The sequence below is a fragment of the Peromyscus californicus genome, unplaced genomic scaffold, assembly GCF_007827085.1.
Source record: "Peromyscus californicus insignis strain IS unplaced genomic scaffold, ASM782708v3 Scaffold_10__1_contigs__length_136768540, whole genome shotgun sequence".
Classification (NCBI taxonomy): Eukaryota; Metazoa; Chordata; class Mammalia; order Rodentia; family Cricetidae; genus Peromyscus; species Peromyscus californicus.
The window spans coordinates 74,051,293-74,073,063 of NW_026294391.1; the positions used below are offsets into that span (position 1 = coordinate 74,051,293).

Sequence of the window (21,771 nt, forward strand, 5' to 3'; positions counted from 1 at the left end):
CTAGGCAATGAATTTGCCTACCTACATGCAGGCTTTATTTGTTTTATAATGTCATAGCATATTAATGTGATCCACTCAGACAAAGAATAAAAACACATGAAAATATATTATTTTGAAACTTCTGTTTCAGTTTGTTCCAACTAAAACAAAACAGAAAGGAAAGAAAGTCAAATATATGCCAGGTATGTCTTTTTCTTGAATGCCCAAAATAAACAGTTTTACCTTAGGCAGTATGACTTCCTTAGATGATTGCATCATGTTCACTAATTCTCAGTTCTGATACATGCCTAAATGTTAAGTATTTTAATGCTAAAATACAAATATTTCTCCATAATTATTTTTATAATGCATATACATTGAAAAACAGTAACACAACTTTCTCTAAAAGCAGTACAAGTCACAGAGATAATTTATGTTGAGTTTATGAGAGAAAAATAATTGGTTAGTTGAAATATTAGTTTCAATCTTAGGCCAAGAACTTTGAGTTGTTACTAACACTAAAACTGATCTTAGACTACATGTATTTATTGTTACCTTTATCTTTATAATATGCAAAGCATAGCTGTCATTTATGATTCCAAAAGAAATTAAAAATGTCATTAAGTAAATAAAACAATGTGGAATCTGTCTATAGATGTCAAATAAAGCTCCTTGACTAGTTAAGAAAACTATGTAAATGACTTTGATTACCATAAGGAATTCATTAATTAAAAGAGGAGTTCCAGTAAATTTAATTTTTATGTATTGAAATATCAAACCATGATTTTAGCATTGAGAAAATGTATAACATAACTTTGTAAGGTAATAGTTGACATATTGTCCTCAAATGGAGAACATTCACAGAATATATGAAAAAAAATCATCCACATCACTAAAAGAAGAGCCATTTGAATTTTTTTGTAACATCATTATAGATGAAATGGTAAATAAACATGACTGGAGTAAAGAAAAAGAGTAAAGGATAAAATATTAGATCACGAAATATATGAACTGCTGGCTGACATTTAAACCTTCATTAAAGGAGACCAGCATTTTATGTTAGAATTTGTCTCAGAAGAAGGATTATTTCTTTCCTAATCCAATGCTTTCTTGAATTATTATTGAGTTATTCTACCAATAATTTCTACTTTCTAAAGATAATTCTGAAATTTGCTATCATAATAATTTGAATGAAAAAAAAACAACCTGTTGTTTGTAACAGGATGTCACTAAACTTGCTCTTTCCAGGGGACATTGGTAAATGGCAAAATAGATGAGAGCACACGTTGTATTTTATATTTATAGAAAACAAATATTTCAAAACAATTATGATCAAAGGCAGTGCAGCAAATTTAAAATACATTTGTAAGAAAATTAGATGGACAAATAAATTGATGAATGAAACAGTTGGCAGATATGTAAAAACATACCTTCATATAATACATAAACAATAATAAAAAGAACATAAAAATGAACTTAAGAGCAAATCTGTGAAACACATGAATCATAATTCTTTTTTCATACCATTGCAAATCAGTAACCACCAACTTCTAAAACCAAGTAAGGCTTTGTTGCTTATAAAAAAAGCTATATTACAAAGAAAGGTGATTAGAGAAATGTTCATTGATGAAAGGAAACACAGATAAGTGGGATCACTGTGTCAATTCACACTGTAGAAGACTTTATAATGAATATTTACATCATCTTCATAGGGAATCACTAACTCCTATGCAGAGTTATATACTGTATAATAATATTTTTTATCAATGATGGGCATTTTATAACATAGCAGATATAAATATTTTCTTACTAAATATGAGGGATAGATGAGGACTGGTGAGAGTTCATGTCCAGAGCTTGGAGCAAGTACAGAAATTGGCAAGATTTCAAATCCTAACCATGGGCTTTTTATTTTGTAGGGTGTGGGCTGGGTCTGACTGATGGAACAGTTCTGTGTTCTGTAGGTGGAGCCTGATGATTGAAGGTCCTCAGGGGAGGGGCCTAGCCACTTGTGTGCCTTAAGGGACTTATACTTAGTCTACGATGTTCGTACAACCACAAAAATCACAAAACTAAATTTCCAACAAGGAAATTTGTCATTAAACAAGATGTGACTATACTTAAAAGGCAGTATTGAACCATCTCAATATGTCAGCATTCTCTGTTTCTGAAAAAAATATTGGCATTACTAGTACTCATCTGTGGCTTACTGAATCAAAATCAATGTAGCCACATTGATGGTTGGATGAGGAGCAAAACTATATTTTTATCTTTATCTCCAGAAGGTTATGCTCATTTGTATTAAGAGCTATAAAAGAAGTCAACAAATTGTTTTTTCTAAAGCATCAGATAGCACATAGCATACAGTTAAGCAGTTTTAGTCAGCATTAAGGATATTATACTGATACTTAAATAGCCAACCATCCATATTTTCATAAGTTTTGAATTAGATAAAATACAAAGATGATATTAGCAATAAAAGACATTTTGTAACACAATTAGGTTTTGAGAAGTTACATTTTTCTTAACAATTCTTCAAATTTAGTGTCTCAGTCATCAAGTCTGTTATAAATATTTTAAATTAAATAAATAAAAAAGGAACACTTTATAAAGCTTGTATTTATGCAACAAACAATTGGACATAGTAGCAGAGTATGGGCTTATAAGTGTGGTGATATTTGTGCACCCCAATAAAGTTTATGTGGATATCAGAAGAAAAAGCCAGCCACTATATTAAATATAGAGGTCAAGCAGTGTTAGCACATGACTTTAATCCTAGCATTCAGGAGGCAGAGATCCATCTGAATCTCTGTGAGTTCAAGGCCACACTGGAAACATAGCCAGGTGTGGTGGCACACATCTTTAATCCCAGTGCTAGTTAACCATAGAGGTCTGGAGACCCACGGGAAGTGATAGAGCTGGGCAGAAAGAGGAAATGATGTAGCTGGGTGGAGAGAGGAAGTAAGATGGCAGGGCACAGAAAGGTATGTAGGCATCAGTATACAGGAAGTAGCTCTCTCTGAAGGCTGAGGAGTTGGTAAGGTGAGGTTGGCTGTGGCTTGTCCTATTCCTCTGATATTTCAGTTTTCACCCCAATATTTGGCTCTGTTTTTTTTTAATTAATAAGACCGTTTATCAATTAGTGTTACATATAAGTTATAATTTTCCAACCTCTTATCTAGAAACACTGGTTGGAAAGGTTGTCTTAATCCATTCTTGTTGCTACAACAAAATAATATAGCTTGTATAGTTAACAAAAATTATTATTCCTTGAAGTTCTAGAGATGAGAGATACTTAAATCAATATTCTGATAGAAGTAGGTGTTTGGTGAGAGCATCATCTTTATGACCGGTTTCTTTTTATTTCATTTTCACATATGGAATGCCTAAACAAGCTTCCTTATTATTATTAGGAGGGTCTAACCTTATTTATGAAATTTCTACTCCCAAGATGTAATCACTTCTCAAAGGGTGACACTTGATAATACCATCACTTTGGGAGGCATAAGACATAGCGTTTCAACTAAAAAGTAGAATTTCCTTAATATAAAAACTATTTTAAAATGTAACTACATAGCAATTGAATTTCCAGTTATTATGGACATAAAACTGTCCTTCCAGTTTTTCTGACTCTAACACACATCTCTATTATGGGCTGGTTCCACTCTCTCTTTAACAGCTCTCCTTGGTAAATATATCATCTCTTTCACTGCTAGCACTTTGACATATCCAGTGCCATCCAGTATTCATTCTCAGAGATTTTCACAATGTTCTCTCAGGGTCTACATATAGGAACATCCTGTCACTTGCTCTCAGCAACTCTTCTGAAAATTGAGTAAGATTCCACAACCACTTTGTGTTTCCTTAATGACTCCCTGAAAAACAGGAAGATTTCATAACCCCCTTATTTGTGCTTCCTTAATGACTCCAAAACCAGTACCACACATACAACATTGCCCAGTTCAGCTGCCTATGTTGGATGAAGACTGACCTCATTGAATTACATTTGCAGTAACTTTTATTGTATAGTTTCATGGTAGAATCAGAAAATTCCTTTTCCCTTGTCATAAGTTGGAAGCTTAGTTGGTTAGGTGCCTGCCCTGAGGGCACTATTTCTTTTTTTTGGTTCATTTTGGATCATGTTTTTTTCTTAATCTCATCTTTTTCAGGAGTAAGCTTGATTCCAACATTAAAATTCTGGGGTCATTTTTCTTCTAAAATGAAACTTTGTATTTCTTTTTGTCATACTCACTGTATTTGGTTGTAGGCCTGTGTGAGTCAATGTTATGCTGTTTAGAAATCTCCATTGAAGAAATCATTCCATCGCTTTTCAGTTTAGTCTCAGACAAATTCTTAGGACAAAGTCAGAAGGCATCCATAACTTTGCCAAAATATCATAGAAACTGTCTCTAGTTCAGTTGCTAAAATTGTTTTTCTCTGAAACCTCTTGAACAGGCCTCCACAATCTGTAAAACATGAAGTTGAGAGGAAGGCCTGTTGTAGGGGCTCCAACAAATTGAAGAGGGTAAATGAGAGCTCAAATACAATAAAAAATACATGGCATACATCTCTGAAATTATTCAAGAATAAATAAAAGATAAAAATGTTTTACTTTCTTACTTTAATTGTAGCTGTAAGTTAAACTAAACAAATATATTTTCTTTTTCTTTTTATGTTTTGTAATAAACAATAAAAGTGTTATAAACATTTTATATCCATATTCATCATCTTAAATACAAGAATACAACTTACTTTATAAGTTTACTTTAGTTTATTAGTTTTAAAAAAGTATTACTTTTCTTTGTGTATGTGTACCTATGTGCCTTCATGCTCACATGTATTTGATACTCACAGAAGCCAGAATAGAAAATCATATCCCATGTAACTGGTGTTACAAATGGTTGTGAATGACCTGATATGGGTGATTGGAACTGACCTCAGGTACTGAGTATATGCTATTAAATATTGAACCAACTACCTGTTGCCTGCAAATCAAGATGTAAAAACTCCCAACTCTATCTCTAGTGCCATGTCTACCTGCATGACACCATGTTCCACTATGATGATAATATATGGAAACTCTGAACTGTAATCTAGCCATCATAATTAAAGATTTTCCTTTTTAAGAGTTGTGGTCATGGTTTCCCTTCAAAGCAATAGATACCCCAAGACACTTAGCATTCTCCTCTGAGTATTTATCCCTGAATTTCTCAACTATGTTATAAACCATTGTCTTTTTATCTGACACTTGGGGCCCTTACATGGTGATGAGAAGTAGACTTGAGAGCACTAAAATGGTGATGTCATGGTGGCATTCTTGCTACTGAGTGTTTTGTGTGTTACACGCCACTTTTCTCTGATCCATGAAATTTCATTGTTGACTATCAGCACATTGTGGGGTCATAGCAAATGAAGCACTTGTTTAGATAAATCTAAACCACTTTAGATTATTGTTAGTCTTTGCAATCTTCTGTGAAGTTAAGGTTCTTCCTTGAAAATAGGATGCTCTGCTATTTGATCATTTTGGAATCTAAACATTTACATAGGGTGTACCATCTCCCAGAAAGCAGTCAACTAGTGCTTCACATATGTAGTCACATAGGGCACTCCAGTTATAAGGAAGCCACACTTAGATTCAAAATGTAAACTCATTCTAAAGAAAATAAAGCTCGGGTGGGCATGATGGTTCTCATCTTTATTCCCAGAACTCAAAGGAATAGACAAGGCAGATTTCTGTGAGTTTAAGGCCAGCCTTGTCTACATAGTGAGTTCCAGGACAGCCATGGCTGCTTAGAGCGACCCAGTCTCAAAACACAAACAAAACATTAACAGTAAATAAAATTGGATATGATGAATAAAATTAAAAAGTCAGTTAATTAGCCATGATGAGAGATCAAACACTCTGAATAACATTTGTTGCCTTCAATTACTTTATTTTAATGACAATTTATAGGGTTGGTGGTACAAAAATGCCATAGTACACGTGTGGACATTGGGGGGCATCTTTGGGGAACTGGTCCTCTCCTTCTACCTCTATGTGAGTTCTGAGGTTTGAACTGTGGTTTTCTGGTATGTTTAGTAAATGTTTTATCTGCTGAGTCATATTTGTGGCTCCCAAAATTTTTCATAGTTGAGATTATCAGGAAAAAAAATGGAAAACGGAATCTGTTCATAGTATTCATATTAAAACTCAAAATGATAAGAAAGGTGTACTATCAATGAGTCTGTGTTAAGTTTATCACATTGAAGCTTGCATGTTTCAGCTTACATTAGAATACTTATAACCGAATTAAAATCAGTTTTGGATAACTTGCCATACAGCTTTGTGTACTTATAAGGTTGAATGAAATTTGCTGATGAGAAATAATCAATGTAGGACAATCTAGGTTTGGGTTTTAAGACCCTTTTCCAGTGATAGAATTCCTAGTGGCTGAAAAACAAACTGAATTTTAGTTAACACTGATCATTTGAATGCTTAATTAATTTCAAGAGAAATCTAGAATCCTGAGTGAAACATATTACTATGTAAAAAAGGAACCTTTTAAGATTTATTTTTAAAATATCCATACTGTGTGTCAATGTATTAGTTTATCATCATGAGAGTTCCATGGAGCTGGAGTTATAGGCTGCTGTGAGTCTTCTGACATGGATACTGGGAACTGAATTTGAGGCCACTGAACCATGTTTTCAGCTCCAACAAGATGCAATTTAATTATATTTTTATGGCCCTGAAGATATTAAAAAGGTAAATATCATTTTATCTTTTCTCCCAATCCTAGATTTGAGTAAAATAATATCAAAACATGATATTTTACTTATATAATTTTTAATTATAAAGTGTGTGTGTGTGTATGTGTGTGTACATGTGCTTACTGTGGTCTATGCATGAGTGTTTGAGCATAACCTTTGGGGCTAGTTATTTCCTTCTACCATGTAGTCCTGGGATTGGAACTCAGGTTGTCAGACTTTGTGACAAGTTCCTTTACCCACTAAGGCAATTCACAATCCATATGATATCATTTTAAGTTGATCTATCTAAAATCTAAGGTTGAGTGTTGCAGGTAATGCAGTAAAACGTGACAAAATTTTTCAAGATCTTCACCGTTATATCTCATTGCAAAAGTATAAAGTAAAAAGCCCTCTTTCATTTTTACACTTAAGTAAATAGATGTTGTCTTTGGTTTCACAAAGCATTTAAAGGTATGATTACTAAATTAAAATGGAAAATACTTGTTTAAAAATCTACATAAAATTTAGTTTTATATATGGCTTTTGATGTGAGCATTGCATCTTCCCAGTTAGCTCCCAAGATAAGTAACAAAACCAAAACCTAGTAATTACATTAATGTAGTACTTATTATATGTCAGGTTACTTAGGTTTTATTTAACATTAAAAATGTAGCTCCATCCTGCTCATCTGGTAACTCTGGCAACTCCCTTCCTCAAACACATCCAGCTGTAGACTTCTCAAACAGTGGTAGTAATCTAATTCTCACCTGGCAGTCGTCAACAATGCGTGAGTGACAAGAATACATCTGTGAAATCTCACAGGTTTTCTTCTTCTCACCAGGTCATTTTAGAGGCATATCATACACAATACCCCAGTGAGATTGAGCCTTAGTCACCCCAATACAAAAACGTGCACATGCTCATTCCTCAGTTAATTTTTCCCTCTCTCACACTACCCCTACTTACTTGTGCTTCTTGGAATCCAGTGTAAGTGACAGCTTATGCCCCAAGCAGTGTCTCAGGGAAATTATGATTGAAAAACTGAAAGTGAGACTGTACTTGGTTGTGTTTTACTCTTTCCTTTTTGGGGGCCAGGCACCAAGTTGCCACATATATACATGGAGACTTACTCTTACTTATGAATGCCCAGCCTTAGGTTACCTTGTTTCTAGCCAGCTTTTCTTAATTAATTATCCCATCTACCTTCTGGATCTGGGCTTTTACATTTCTCCATTCTACATACCTTTCTTTCCTTCCCATTTTGTGGCTAGCTGTGCAGCTGGGTGCCTGGCCCATGGTGTCCTCCTCTCCTTCTCCTTTTTTATCACTCCTGGCCTGTTTCTGCTTCTTCTATTTAAACTCTAAACCCACCAGCCCTCCCATTTGTCTCTCCTGCCTAGCTATTGGATGTTCAGCTCTTTATTAGACCAATCAGGTGTTTCAGACAGGTAAAGTAACCCAGCTTCATAGAGTTAAACAAATACAACAGAAAAGAATGCAACACATCTTTGCATCATTAAACAAATATTCCACAGCATGAACAAATGTAAGACATGTTCAACTAGTATTCCACAACATTTGCCCTTGATGGTCTAAATAAAAATGAGTGGTTTTAACTTTAATATAGTAAAATTATATACAACAAAAACAGTTATCAAGTAAGAATTGCATTTACAATATTCATTTCATTTGTATTTAGTAAATTTAGAGAAAATACTCCATTATCAATCTTCTCTTATTGATTCCAGTGTTTTATACCTAATTTACTTTTTATCATAACTAAGGAAAGCAATAATTCGAACTATTTAGTCTTAAACTCCATCAAAGTCTCCAGAAGCATGTACCTAACAACAGAGACACCTGGCTGCCTGTAGAGTCATGCAAAGATTCTCTGCAATGTTGAGGCATCTCTCTTTGGCCTAAAAGTCTAGAACACAATGCAGACTTTTCAGTGAAACCAGAAATTTGAAGGACTGTCCTGAATTGTATTGGCAACTTCATCAGTTGCTTTCCTCTGTGTCCTGCAGATTATCTGGCAGTTTCTTTTGTGAAGCAGGAATCTTGAAGAACAGCCCTGCCTTATTTTGGCAAAGTGCAACAGTCTTTTTCCTACCTCACTTGTAAAGATACAGCATACTGTCAGGAGTCAAGGCAAGAGCAGTTTCTTGCACAAATGGCTAGACTTGCCACATTGAAAGCAAACTCCAAATGGAGTTTCTTCAGTGTTTACCATCCTTTCATGAAGTAAATTGGTGCTTCCAGGAGCAGGTATGTCTCATTGCCATGAAAATATCTGTTATTAAACACCTTTAAGTGCCATATTCTGTAGGCCTTTGAAGTGTTTGAAAATCATCTGTCTAAAATATACCTGTTAAACCTTCAAAACAAACCTAATGTGACTGCAAGTTTGATTATAATATATTAACTACTAACCTCATTTCTTATTCATTGCATTTTTAAATGAACTTCATAAGCACAATACTCCAAATGTAAAAACATATATACAGTGTAATGAGAATAACTTAAATTTTGTATCAGTATACCAAATCTATGCCAATACAAAATATCTGAGATTAATAATTGTCTGTTAGTCTTATATTCCAATATTCCCCTAAATGATAACAAACATCCATAATCCACAAATAACCAACAACCACCTATCCCATCTCTTGGGAATTTGAGTGTCCTCTTCTTTAGACTGTTTCTTGTTGTCTGTGGGCAAAGGTATCTTTAGGTACCTGAGAAATTGAGATAATAACAGTGTCCTGGGAAGACCAATTGTACTCTTTGTCGATACTGTCACTTGTCAAGATTCCGATTCATATCAACCTGAAGGAATCCAGAGCCTCTCATTTCCTGTGGAAACAAAAGCATAATCACTTCTACAAAACATTTTTTAATTCCATTTGACAAGTACATATTTTGACTTCCATTTTAAAGTTAAGGCATTCCTAAAGTATACAGGCTGGTTTATTTAGGCATATTCTCTTTCAATCCCATGTCTCTTAGCAGCTGTCATTTCCTTATCAGCAATCAAAAAATTTAAAATCAACATGATAATAGGAACTAGACTCCTTGTGAATTTTCCATTGTCATGTGACTTTTCACCCTTTATATTATTTTTACTCTCTCTTTAAAGACTACTATTTTTAAACTATTTCTTTCTATGACTATCTATATTCTCTCTCTTTTCTTTCTTAAGCCTACACACATTTTAAACACACTGGAAACTGTTCAGAGATATTTTCCCCTTCTGGACCACTTTTACTGCATATCTCCTTTGCTTCTTTCCCTTTTCTCTTCTCCTATTTATTTATTTCTCTACCCACCAGCCCCACCTATTTCTCTCTCCTGCCTAGCTACTGGCTGTTCCAGCTCTTTATTAGACCAATCAAGTGTTTCAGACAGGCAAAGTAACACAGGTTTACCGAGTTAAACAAATGCAATATAGAAGAATGCAATGAATTTTTGCTTCATTAAACAGATATTCCACAGCATAAACAAATGTCACACATCTTAAACTAATATTCCACAGCATTAGCCAGTTCAAATAATTTGTCAGAACCTGCAGAGCCAAAAAATGACATAATATCAACTTGAATTTAGAGCATTATAGTTCCCTAATGTTTATGTTCATTAAATCATATCACTTTGCATCCCTTTTTTAGAACATGATTAAAACCAACATAACCATGATGCTTTATCTCTATATACTTATACATAAAGTAACAGAATCATGGATAAAATGGATTTGGTATTTTAGAAAATGTAATGCTTTTGTAGCCAGGTGTGGTGGCACATGATTATACATCCAGAACTCAGAAAGCTGAGGCAGAAAGATTGTCATGAGTTCAAATTGAGTCTAGTCTGTACAATAAGACCCTCTCTCAAAGAATATAGGCATACATACACGGAACAGTACATAATGTCATTATGATTATAGTTCAAGAGTTAGGAATTACCATAGAAAAATATCTAGAGATATTTTTACTAATAAAGATATATCTTTATTCTGTATATAATTAAAGTGTCTATATATTACTAGTTTCCATAGTATAATTGATAAAATATAGTAAAATATTTTGGCCAAGCAGTTTTATAACACTCCTTTAAACCCAGCATTCAAGAAGCAGAGGCAAGGTGATCTCTGAATTTGATGCCAGCCTGGTATACAGAGTGAATTCCAGGGCAAACAGACCTATAGTGAGAGACCCTGTTTCAAAAGAAAAAAATGAAAATAAATTTCTGTTTATTATAACATCACACATATTCATGCATAGAATTTCAATTGGAAAACTGAAAAAAATATTTTAAAATGCATTGGATTCCTCTTTTATATTCTGTCAATTTCTCAAACATCACATCAAATATCATACTTGATATCTACAAAGGGTACAACTATCCTCTAAAAATACCATTTAAAAGCTTTGAGATTCCCAGTTTCTAGTCTAGGGTGCAAGAAATTCTATCCTCTGTCATGCCTTCTTAACAGCTAAATGAAATAACATCAGAAAAACAAAAACAAAAAACAAAGAACAACCTAAACAAAATGGGAAGGCAATCATTCTTTTTGCTGCTGTTTTGTTTTCTGAAATTATTTTTTGTTTTTCCTTTCTGTTTTTACTTTTGTTTATTTATGTATTTATGTTTTGTCTATTTCTTGTTTTGTTTTTTAAAGACACGGTTTCTCTGTGTTGCCTTGACTTTCCTGTAGACCAAGCTGACCTATAACTCAGAGAACCACCTTTTTCTGCCTACTGAGTGTGTTTGTACTAAAATCATGCACCACTACCACCAGGCAGTGAAAGGCAATCACTCTTTATATCACCAGAGAAATTAAGTCACTGGCATAAACAGTTCCCCCCCAAATTGGAGGACTAAATAGTATGGGCTTTAGAGATAGCTCAGAAGTTGAGAGCACTGACTGAATTTCCAGAGAGTGGAGGTTTGATTCCAGACCTACATAGTGGCTTACAGATGACTGTAACTCCAGTTCCAGAGAATCTGATGCTTTCTACTATCCACTTAGGGCATCAAGTATGCAAATGGTACAAAGGCATACATGCAGGCAGAATATCTATACACATAAAATGAAGAATATTATATTTAAAGGTAAAATAGGTACAGAATCACAACTTACATGTGTAGAAATCAACCGGAAATCCTTTTAAGGATATCTATATCATAAAAGAAAACTACAGTTGTAATTGGCAAATTGCTGACACTTTGGTATGTGCAAACATGAAAGAGATTATTTTATAGTAGCTCAGTAATAGTCACAAGTTTGTGTTCTAACATCCAGAATATCTCCTACTTCACCACAGTAAACATCAAAGGCATAAACATCTTAGACAAGAAAGGAAAATAATCATTCTGAAATGCATGAGATCTCTTGGTCATTTTTGTTCATAAATATTACAGTCAGGAAAAATTGTTTTATCAATATTGGACCTTCTGGACTTATTACAAAGTTCAATATGCTCAGGGAAAAGGAATTATCCAATTCTAGTCAGTTCTAGCCTATCATTTAGGGAAAGAGAAATTCACAACTCTATATACATTCAATCATCCTGCTCACCTATTGGGAGAAAACTGAAAAGTCCTGTGTCTTTCACACAGGTTAACCAAAACATTGCTACTTTACTATAGGAGTAAAGAATACTTCCCGTTTTTCCATTCATTCCTTCCTGCTGTATTACCGAAGGTTTACATCTTCTAGTTCATTTTATCCAGTACACCATGGTGCATTTCTCAACACCAGTGAAAATATTGTAGCTAGAGTTTTCCTGCCTGGCCCACAGTCAAGACAAATCTCTCTCACCCGCCAGTCCTATAGCTGCTCAGACCCAACCAAGTAAACACAGAGACTTACATTGCTTACAAACTGTATGGCCATGGCAGGCTTCTTGCTAACTGTTCTTATATCTTAAATTAACCCATTTCTATTAATCTATACCTTGCCACGTGGTTCCTGGCTTACCGGCATCTTCACATGCTGCTTGTCATGGTGGGGGCTGGCAGTGTCTACCCCTACCTTCCTGTTCTCTCAATTCTCCTCTCTGTTAGTCCCGCCTATACTTCCTGCCTGGCCACTGGCCAATCAGTGTTTTATTTATTTACCAATCAGAGCATTTGACATACAGACCATCCCACAGCAAAATATAGGGCAAATTAAAATGCAGAGGAAAAGTATGTCTTGAAGTGATTTTAAAATTATCAGACTACACAGAAAAGCAAAGAATTATTTTTTGAATAAATGATGTTGAAACAATTTGGCATCCACTCCACAAAGATTTATTTGAGACATACACCATACACTTTTGACAAAAATTGACACAAAATATTAATGTAGAGGAGAAAATTATAAGAATCACAATAGGCAATATAAGAGCTAATTAATATAGCCATGGGCATAGCAATGAGTTTTCCATATAATACAAAAGGAAAAGTATATGAAATAATTTATTAGCTAGTTTCCATTCAAATTATACATTTCTGCATTGTGTAAATCAATGTAGATGCAAGAAGAAACATAAGATGATACTTTCCAAGGAAACATTCCATTAACAATTATTATCCAAATTTACAGAAAGAGACAGAGACAGAGACAGAGGCATAAAGAGAGAGGGACAAAGAAACAGAGACAGAGGTTGAGACAGAGAAAGTGAGTGCCAGAGAGAGAGAGAGAGAGAGAGAGAGAGAGAGAGAGAGAGAGAGAGAGAACTGTTAAAGCTTAATAAGAAAATTAACAACAAGAATTTAATATCTAAGGACTTATAGAACAGTCTCACAGATGATAGAGACAGGAAGGAAGCATTTTATGTATGGAACCTCCAACATAAAATGTCATTAGGGAATTGAAAACCAAAGTTAAAATGTATTGCTTGAACACTGAATGGCAATGCCAAGAGACAAGACAACAAAAAATTTTGGCAAGAATTTGGAGCAACAGGAATTCTCATTCATTTCTACTGTGAAAGAAAATGACACAGCACTTTATAAACATTTTCACAATTTATCAGGATGCATTATGTGAGAAAAGCAATTTATTTCAATAAAAAGAAAAAAAATGCCATAAAATTAAAAAAAAATAATTGACAGTAGGAGGGGGCTGGTGAAGACATGCCATTTAGGACTGAGTGTTCCAAAGTCTCTCACTATCTACACATTGTACAATTATGAGTCTCTGTATTAATTCCTATGTACTGCAGAAATAAGTTCCTCTGATGATGGCCAAGTGAGATACTGATCTACATTGAATGTGATTAGAAGTAATGGTACTACTACCATTACTATTGTTTATCATAACAATATTATGTGATTTTCAACTAGATCGATGCCCATTCTAGTCTCAGGTTCTTGGCTACCTAAGTAGTGCCACCATGGATTCCATCTTGTGTGAGCCTTAAATCCAATACTACTCAGATAGTGGTTGGTTACTCCCACAACTTTTGTGTTACTATTGCAATAGTATGTCATGAAATCACACCATCATTGTAGATAGAAAAGTTTGTAGTTGGACTGGTCTTTACCTTTCTCCTTTGGTAGCATGCAGACTTCCTTCCAATATTGTGAACACTATTCACTGGGGGGGTGAAGATTCTAGTTAGGTACCAGCTTGACTTGCATGTGTTCAATGAAGATTGTAGGTTTTGTCCTTAGAAATGGAATTATCATCAGTTTGCAGAAAGTAACCAATATCATTGGCAATAGCTTGAGTTGTGTATGGACTTTCCTGAGGCCACTTTGACCAACAAATCAAATATAAACCATTCTTGGTACTGGAGGTTTCACTTTCTGGTGAGAGAAGTCTAGTTGTTCTTATCTACCCCACTATTTGATGATTATATTTAGATGCCTTTTATGTAATTTTTTTTGGAAGCTTCTATTATAGTAGGTTTCTGCATGGCCCCTCAAATGCTCCTTAGTTTTAGAAAGATTATAAGAGCCAGTAGGGCTGGAAGACACCAAGGAAATAGTGCTTTTCAGACACAACAGGACTGCTTCACATATGAATTCCCAGAGACTGTGGAAGCATGCACAAGGCCAGCACAGGTCCAAGCCAGATCAGGTACTAGTACTGAGAGAAAGGAGCAGATTTGGGATCCCACCCAAACCAAGACGCTTTCTCCAATCAGCAACTACTCACAAAGGGAAAATCAGTTTCTACGATGGACTCTTACTTGGTATACAAACTACACTTAAAGGCAGGCATTAGATGACCAAAACAAAGCAAACTCTGGTATTTTTGGAGATTTTTTTTTAATCTTATGATTCTCTTGATTATATATTATAGTTTCTGATTATGTGTTTTCATGATTTGTGTGTACATGTTTGTATGTGTATGTGTGTACATTTGTGTGTGAGTGTATATGTTTCTAATGACTTTACTTTGTATTTTCTGTTTTGTTTTATTGTAGTTTGATTTTTTAATATGCACATTTGTTTTCAGAAAACAGAAACAATGAAGTTATGGAATTGAAGGGGAAGGGAGGGTTCATAGGACATATGAGGGAAGGTAAACTTTGATTAGCATATACATTATGAAACATTACTTTCAACAAAACATGAAATTAAAAAAATTCTGACAGTTTCTCTCAGAACAAAACAAACTCCTTCTATATGATGTAGCATTAACACCTCAATATTCCTCAAATCAGTTAAAACATTCTACCTACAACAACCTGAACTATCATGTTTATAGCAGCTTTATTCATTATTCCGTAAACTTAAATTTCTCCAAGATGACCTTCAGTAGGTTAATGGATAAATAAAATGAGGAAAATCACAGTAAATTTTTATTTAATATCAGAATAAATGAACTATCACACATGACTGGACATGGGAGAATCTTACATACATATTGCTCCAATATGACAAACTCTACATGCCACATGATTCCAACTATACAACATTCATGAGAAAGCAAAGTTCTAGAGATAGTTTAAATGACTATTGTCTCCTAAAAGATAGGGAACTGGAAGTCATAAACAAGAAGAAAAGTGAAGATTTCTCTAAATAATTAAGCTCTCCTATATGATGCAACAAAATTAATATCTGCCATTGCATATATGATGTATATGACCCAAAAGAAGCCCGACTTGAAGTGCTGACTATATAGCCATGCAATTCCATAAAATGAAACAATATTACCAGTTTGTAGGGGACAGTGATAGTTGTGTAGGTTACCTATGTTTGGTCACAGAGTATGAAATAATTGTACTTTCAGCTCAACTTACATTTGACCTTAAAGCTCTTCTAAAAAAATAAAAATTATTTATTGAAAGCACATGGACTATTTTAAAGGTGACTTCTCTCCTGAAAGAAAGTAATTCACATAGCCATTAGGTGAGTGGATAAGAATGCAAACAGGTAAGAAAGATGCTTTCTACAGCCAAAGTATCAGCCATAAATCCTAGTTCCCTCATTTTCTGTCAGCACAAGTTTGAAACAATTAATTATCTTTGATACATTAATACTTTTTATATGTATAATGAGGATCAAAGAAAAAGAGTATTTGTTGAGAGGATTAACTTAATCTCTTTAAAAGTCACAGACTAAAACTTAATATAATGTAATCATTCAAATCAATAATGGTACTTCCTATGTGGGTTCAAGTTTCCATTGAAATTGTAAAAAAATATTCAAAATTATGAGACAAATGTAGAACTTATTAAGAAATTTTTGTTAAAAGTATGTCTGCTTATATTAATTTTTCTGTATTGCATATAAATTCATAATACATCTGTTTTCCCACCTTTTACCAAGATATCTGTTTCATTAATACCGAATGAATTTGAACTGTTTAGGGAGCATCCAGGCAGTGAGACTGGGACCTGTCCTTAGTGTATGAGCTGGCTTTTTGGAACCTAGTGCCTATGCTGAGATACTTTGATCAGCCTTGGTGCAGGGAGGAGGGGCTTGGACCTGCCTCAGCTGAGGCCTTGAGGGGAGACCTTGCCTTGGAGGAGGTGGGAATGGGGTGTGTGTTGGGTGGCAAGTTTGGGGGGTGGGAGGAGGGAGGACAGGGGAATCTGTGGTTGATATGTAAAACGAATAGAAAATCTCTTAATTAAAAAAAGGAAAAAGAGAAATCTAAATATCATTCATGTATTTAGATATGATATCAATATGCGAAATTTGTATTATATTCCTCCTATGTATCATGGCTATTAAATTTTATAAGGAAAGAATGTTAATAAATTATTATAACTGTGATTTGGGTGAGCTAAACACAACATACTTGCAAATTCATGCTAACTGGGCCATTGAACATTGAAGTTTACTAAAAAAATCATTTTTGTATGTGCTTGTGTGTGTGTGTGTGTGAGAGAGAGAGAGAGAGAGAGAGAGAGGAGAGAGAGAGAGAGAGAGAGAGAGAGAGAGAGAGAGAGAGAGAGAGAGAGAAAATCCACTGTGTGTGAGTGCATTGTACGTGAACAAAGGAGAAAATGTCAAAACTCAGAGAGTAAAGGTATATGCAGACTAGACATACAATCAAATGTGCATTCTACAAATATTTAGTGACTATTTAATATATAATATCTGACAATTAAGTAATAAACATCCAACCAAAGTACATGATTGGAAAAATTAACCTATTGCTTGTCAAAAAAAGACAATGAAACATTCAAGGCTAACCTATGGAATATAAACAATAAAACAGGTAATATTTGTTCACAGTCTGAATTTTAAAAGTGTCTCCAAAATTGGTAATCTTATAAAAGGGGAAGAAAAAATATCCAAAGTTAGTGTGTAGTTTGTGATATTATTGGTAGGAAATGTTTGATTATGCAGAGAGTCAGAAAACATACAGCTTTTCAAGTTTGAGTAAACAAGCTACTTATATTACCTGAGTGTCTACTTTCAAGAGCTCCATCTGGCTCCAGGGTTTTTCTTTCTCCCTTTCATGTCTTCACTTCAATTTGAGAACTGTTTGCTTGAGCATGCACAAAGTGCTTGACATGACACTCAGCACGAAATGGTTGTTTTTGGAGCTCACAGAGATGGCACGCTCTCTACCCAGGAGGCTGACTGTACCAGGAAATAACTTCTTGTCCAGATGTCAGCTCATGTGAAAATGGCTCATAGAATTTGTGTCGTCATTTGGAGCTTTGGGGATCTGCTCCTCTGAATGTTAAGTAAGTCCTGCTCCAGTTAAGAATCTCTATGGAGGGAAATTGTTCTAATTTACTTGAGAAATAAAATCAGAATATTTCAAACTCTGTATGTGAAAGTATGCTGAACCTAGACAATTAAAATCATTCAATAAGTTTTGGAATAGAAGAAAGAAAAACAAGATAATAGTTCAGATTTTGATCAATCTAACTCGTGTTTAATAAGTAAGTAACCTATACAGAAATTTGAATTAAACAATATAAGCATAGAAAAAGGTACATAAAATTCATTTCTATGAATGTAGTACTTATATTGTTATTGTGGAGCACAATGGAAAAAGTCTGGCGGAATAGGTCATATGTTCTAAAAGATCAAGATGGGAAAAACCAATATTATGTTAAAGCTCAGATCTCAAATTGGAGAATACAGTACATGTGATTCACATTCACCTTAATCCAGTGTCTATGTTAATCTTGCCAATTGAACCAAGTTTTCAAAACAGCACCATAGAAATTGTGTTATTTGCTACTTTTTAACAAATACAAAATCTCCAAAACTACACTATTTTGTAATATTTAAGTATACAACATGTAATAAGATATAATGTCTATGTATATTTTACAGTAAAATTGCTACTGTAAGAGAATAAATGACATATATATATATATATATATATATATATATATATATATATATAGTGCCTTACATGTGTACCCATTTTTCTTCCAGTGTCAAGGACAGCTATCCTATACACACTTTAAAATTTCCTCAATATGTTACCTATCCTCAAACACATTCATTTTATTCATTGTACTTCATAATTTTAAAGCTGTTTATACAAGATGTTTGTTATATTGCTTTGCCTACATTTTCCCATTTTCTCCTTCTGCAATAACTCTCAAATTACTACTTTTATTCTCTATATATTTGACTTAAGAAAATGTCTTCTAGAAATTAGAATGAGATCCTAGCCAAACTGTCCTGGAAATAAAATAGATCAGAGTACATATCATTATTACTAACCTGCCAATAATTGTCACGGTAATAAAGTCAAGATAATCTGTACCTCCTTAAGGTCCCTTCCACCTGTCTTATATCTGCATCTCAAACAAATGTGATGGTCTTACTTTCTACTTGTTTCATTAGTAACTGTACCAAGGCCCATAATTTATCACATCTCTTGTAATGCAGCTTTAATTTAAAAGGAAATAAAAACTGGTAATGAAATTCATTGCTAGAAAGTTCATGTCAAATGTTATATTGAAAATCTAAAATGAGTTTGTGAACTCTTCTTCAACTTTGGTCCATGATATTCAGTTTCCAAGCAAAAAAAGATAAGCAGTCTCTCTGTTGGAAAAGTTAAGAAAATAATGCTCTTTCTCTTGGCTGGGTGGGTGTATGCCTTCAGAAATGTTGTAGGCTAAAGTGATTAGTATTCCTTTACAATTCTACATTAAGATGAACTGAGCTATAAACACGGCTGTGTACATGCATTCATAAGTTGTAAATAGCCAAACACATTCATTTGCAAAGGGATGAGAGAATATTCATTTAACATGAGGAGGGAAAAAGTATGCCTTTGAGAAATTAATTGGAAAATTACCTGAAGTTAGGAGATGACAATTTTACTTAATATGAGGAATAACAAAATAATTTGTGACAGAACTGTTCTATTTTTCAGTGAAACATACTTATGTAAGACTAGAAGTGGAGAAATCAATTATAACCTGTGATGATTATCTTCATTTTGAATATGAATAGATTTAGAATCACTCAGTACATTGGTGAAGGACTGACCAGTGGGTCTACATACAAGTGTTTCCAGATTAGCTAAAGTGAAGATAAAATAGAATTCAGGTAGGTGGCACCATCTCATGGGTTGGAAGATGTCTGGACAGAACTAACAATGAAAATGGCAAAGCAGGCAAAGTACCCCCTACTCTTTATCTATTCCACAAAGCCTTCCTTTGACAAAACAGACTGAACTTTCTGAAAATATGAGTTAAAAATATGGGTCCCATAGCCGGGCGGTGGTGGCGCATGCCTTTAATCCCAACACTCGGGAGGCAGAGGCAGGCGGATCTCTGTGAGTTCGAGGCCAGCCTGGTCTACAGAGCGAGATCCAGGAAAGGCGCAAAGCTACACAGAGAAACCCTGTCTCGAAAAAAACAAACAAAAAAAAATATGGGCCCCAAACTTTCTTCCTGTGAATTGCTTTTGTAAAGAAGTTGGTCACATAGATGGGGAAACTAAGTGATAGATAACACAACAAACATTTCTCTGCAGTCATAAGAAAGTAGAGGGAGAAGTCACTGTATTGCAACATCTGTCTCAAGCAAGAACATGGTTTTGAAAAGATACTGGATTGGGGAACTGGAGAGATACCTCAGTGGATACATGCATTTACTAGACTTTCAGAGGACTAGCATTTGATTACCAGCACCCACATCAGGCAGTTAACAACTCAGCTCCGGGGAATCTAACTCTTACTGGATTCTACAGATACACATACAGAAATACACATAAACAAATATTCTTTTTCTCATTACTATTTTATAAGAATAGAATTGTATCATTTCCTCCATTCCTTTTCCTTCCCCCAACTCCTCTCATGTCTACCACTTTCCTTTCTCCTAAATTCCTGCCCTCCTCAACAATTACCTAGGGTAAAGCAAAACACTACTGGTATAAAAAAATCTCAATAAAATGACTCCTTGTGATATTCTACTACACTCATAGATCAATGCTTTATGCAGTCCTCATGAGAGAAACTTCCACCTACAGCAGATAGGAACAGATTCAGATACTCACAGCCTGAATTACTACTGCAAGAGAATCTAAATATTATTTCTCCATCAAATCCCTCACCTCAGAGATCATGGATCCCCATGGTGGAGGCAGAAAGTGTCTAAGAGCTAGAGGGGACAGAGGATGCCAGGAGAACAAGACCATGTAAATCAACTCCACAAGACTAATATGAACTCACAGAGACTGAAGCAGCAAGCACAGGACCTGCAATGATCTGCACCAGGTCAACTGCATATAGTATAGCTTTCAGATTAGTATTTTTATGGAACTCCTGAGCATGTGAATGAGTGGAAATTTGATTCTCATGTCTGCTATTTTCCTTCACTTGAGTAGTCTTGTCCAGAATTGATGTGATGGGTTTTGCTTTAATTTGGTGTATTTTATTTTGTCATGTTTGATTGTTATCACTTAGAAGTCTTTTCTTTTCTAAGGACAAACAGGAATGGAGTATAACTGTAGGGGATGGGAGGTGAGGAAGAACTGCAAGGAGTAGAGGGAGGAGAACCTGTATTTCGGATGTATTTTATGAGAAAATGATCTATTTTCAAAAAAATGAAAAAATAAGTTTGAAATTACACTTGCTCAGTAAGATGTGAGTTTGTTTTGTATTAGCCATCTACTGATGGGTTTGGAACCTGACCTTGAAACTGGTTTGTATACCCAGTGAGACTCCATTGGAGAAAGCAAATTTATTTGCTTTCAAGTGGTTATAAATTGGAGACAGATTCTGGGTTAGAGACATGGTCTTGTATCCATGTGACTTCTTTTTTTTTTTTTTTTTTGTTTTTCGAGACAGGGTTTCTCTGTGTAGCTTTGCGCCTTTCCTGGGACTCACTTGGTAGCCCAGGCTGGCCTCGAACTCACAGAGATCCGCCTGGCTCTGCCTCCCAAGTGCTGGGATTAAAGGCGTGCGCCACCACCGCCTGGCCTCCATGTGACTTCTTAACACTGGGACCCCACCAATCTCAAACTGGTACATGATGCCATATTCTCCATGAGTTAATCATTCATGTTCTGTTTAGAATGACATCATTCCTTTATGACCTCCATCTTGAACTCACTGGCACAGTAAAAGACCTTCTGAATAGAACACCAATAGCACTAAGAACAGAAATTATTAAATATAACCTTTTGAAA

General features: G+C 34.7%; 1 long non-coding RNA gene across 1 annotated transcript; it reads right to left on the reverse strand.

The window, feature by feature from the left end:
• Positions 1-222: 222 nt before the first annotated feature.
• LOC128108482 (uncharacterized) lies at positions 223-17,741 on the reverse strand. The gene is made up of 4 exons (XR_008217486.1): positions 17,561-17,741; positions 11,849-11,885; positions 9,447-9,564; positions 223-4,445 (listed from the first exon to the last, which is right to left on the reverse strand). It is a non-coding gene; the product is annotated as an uncharacterized LOC128108482 (long non-coding RNA).
• Positions 17,742-21,771: the final 4,030 nt, after the last annotated feature.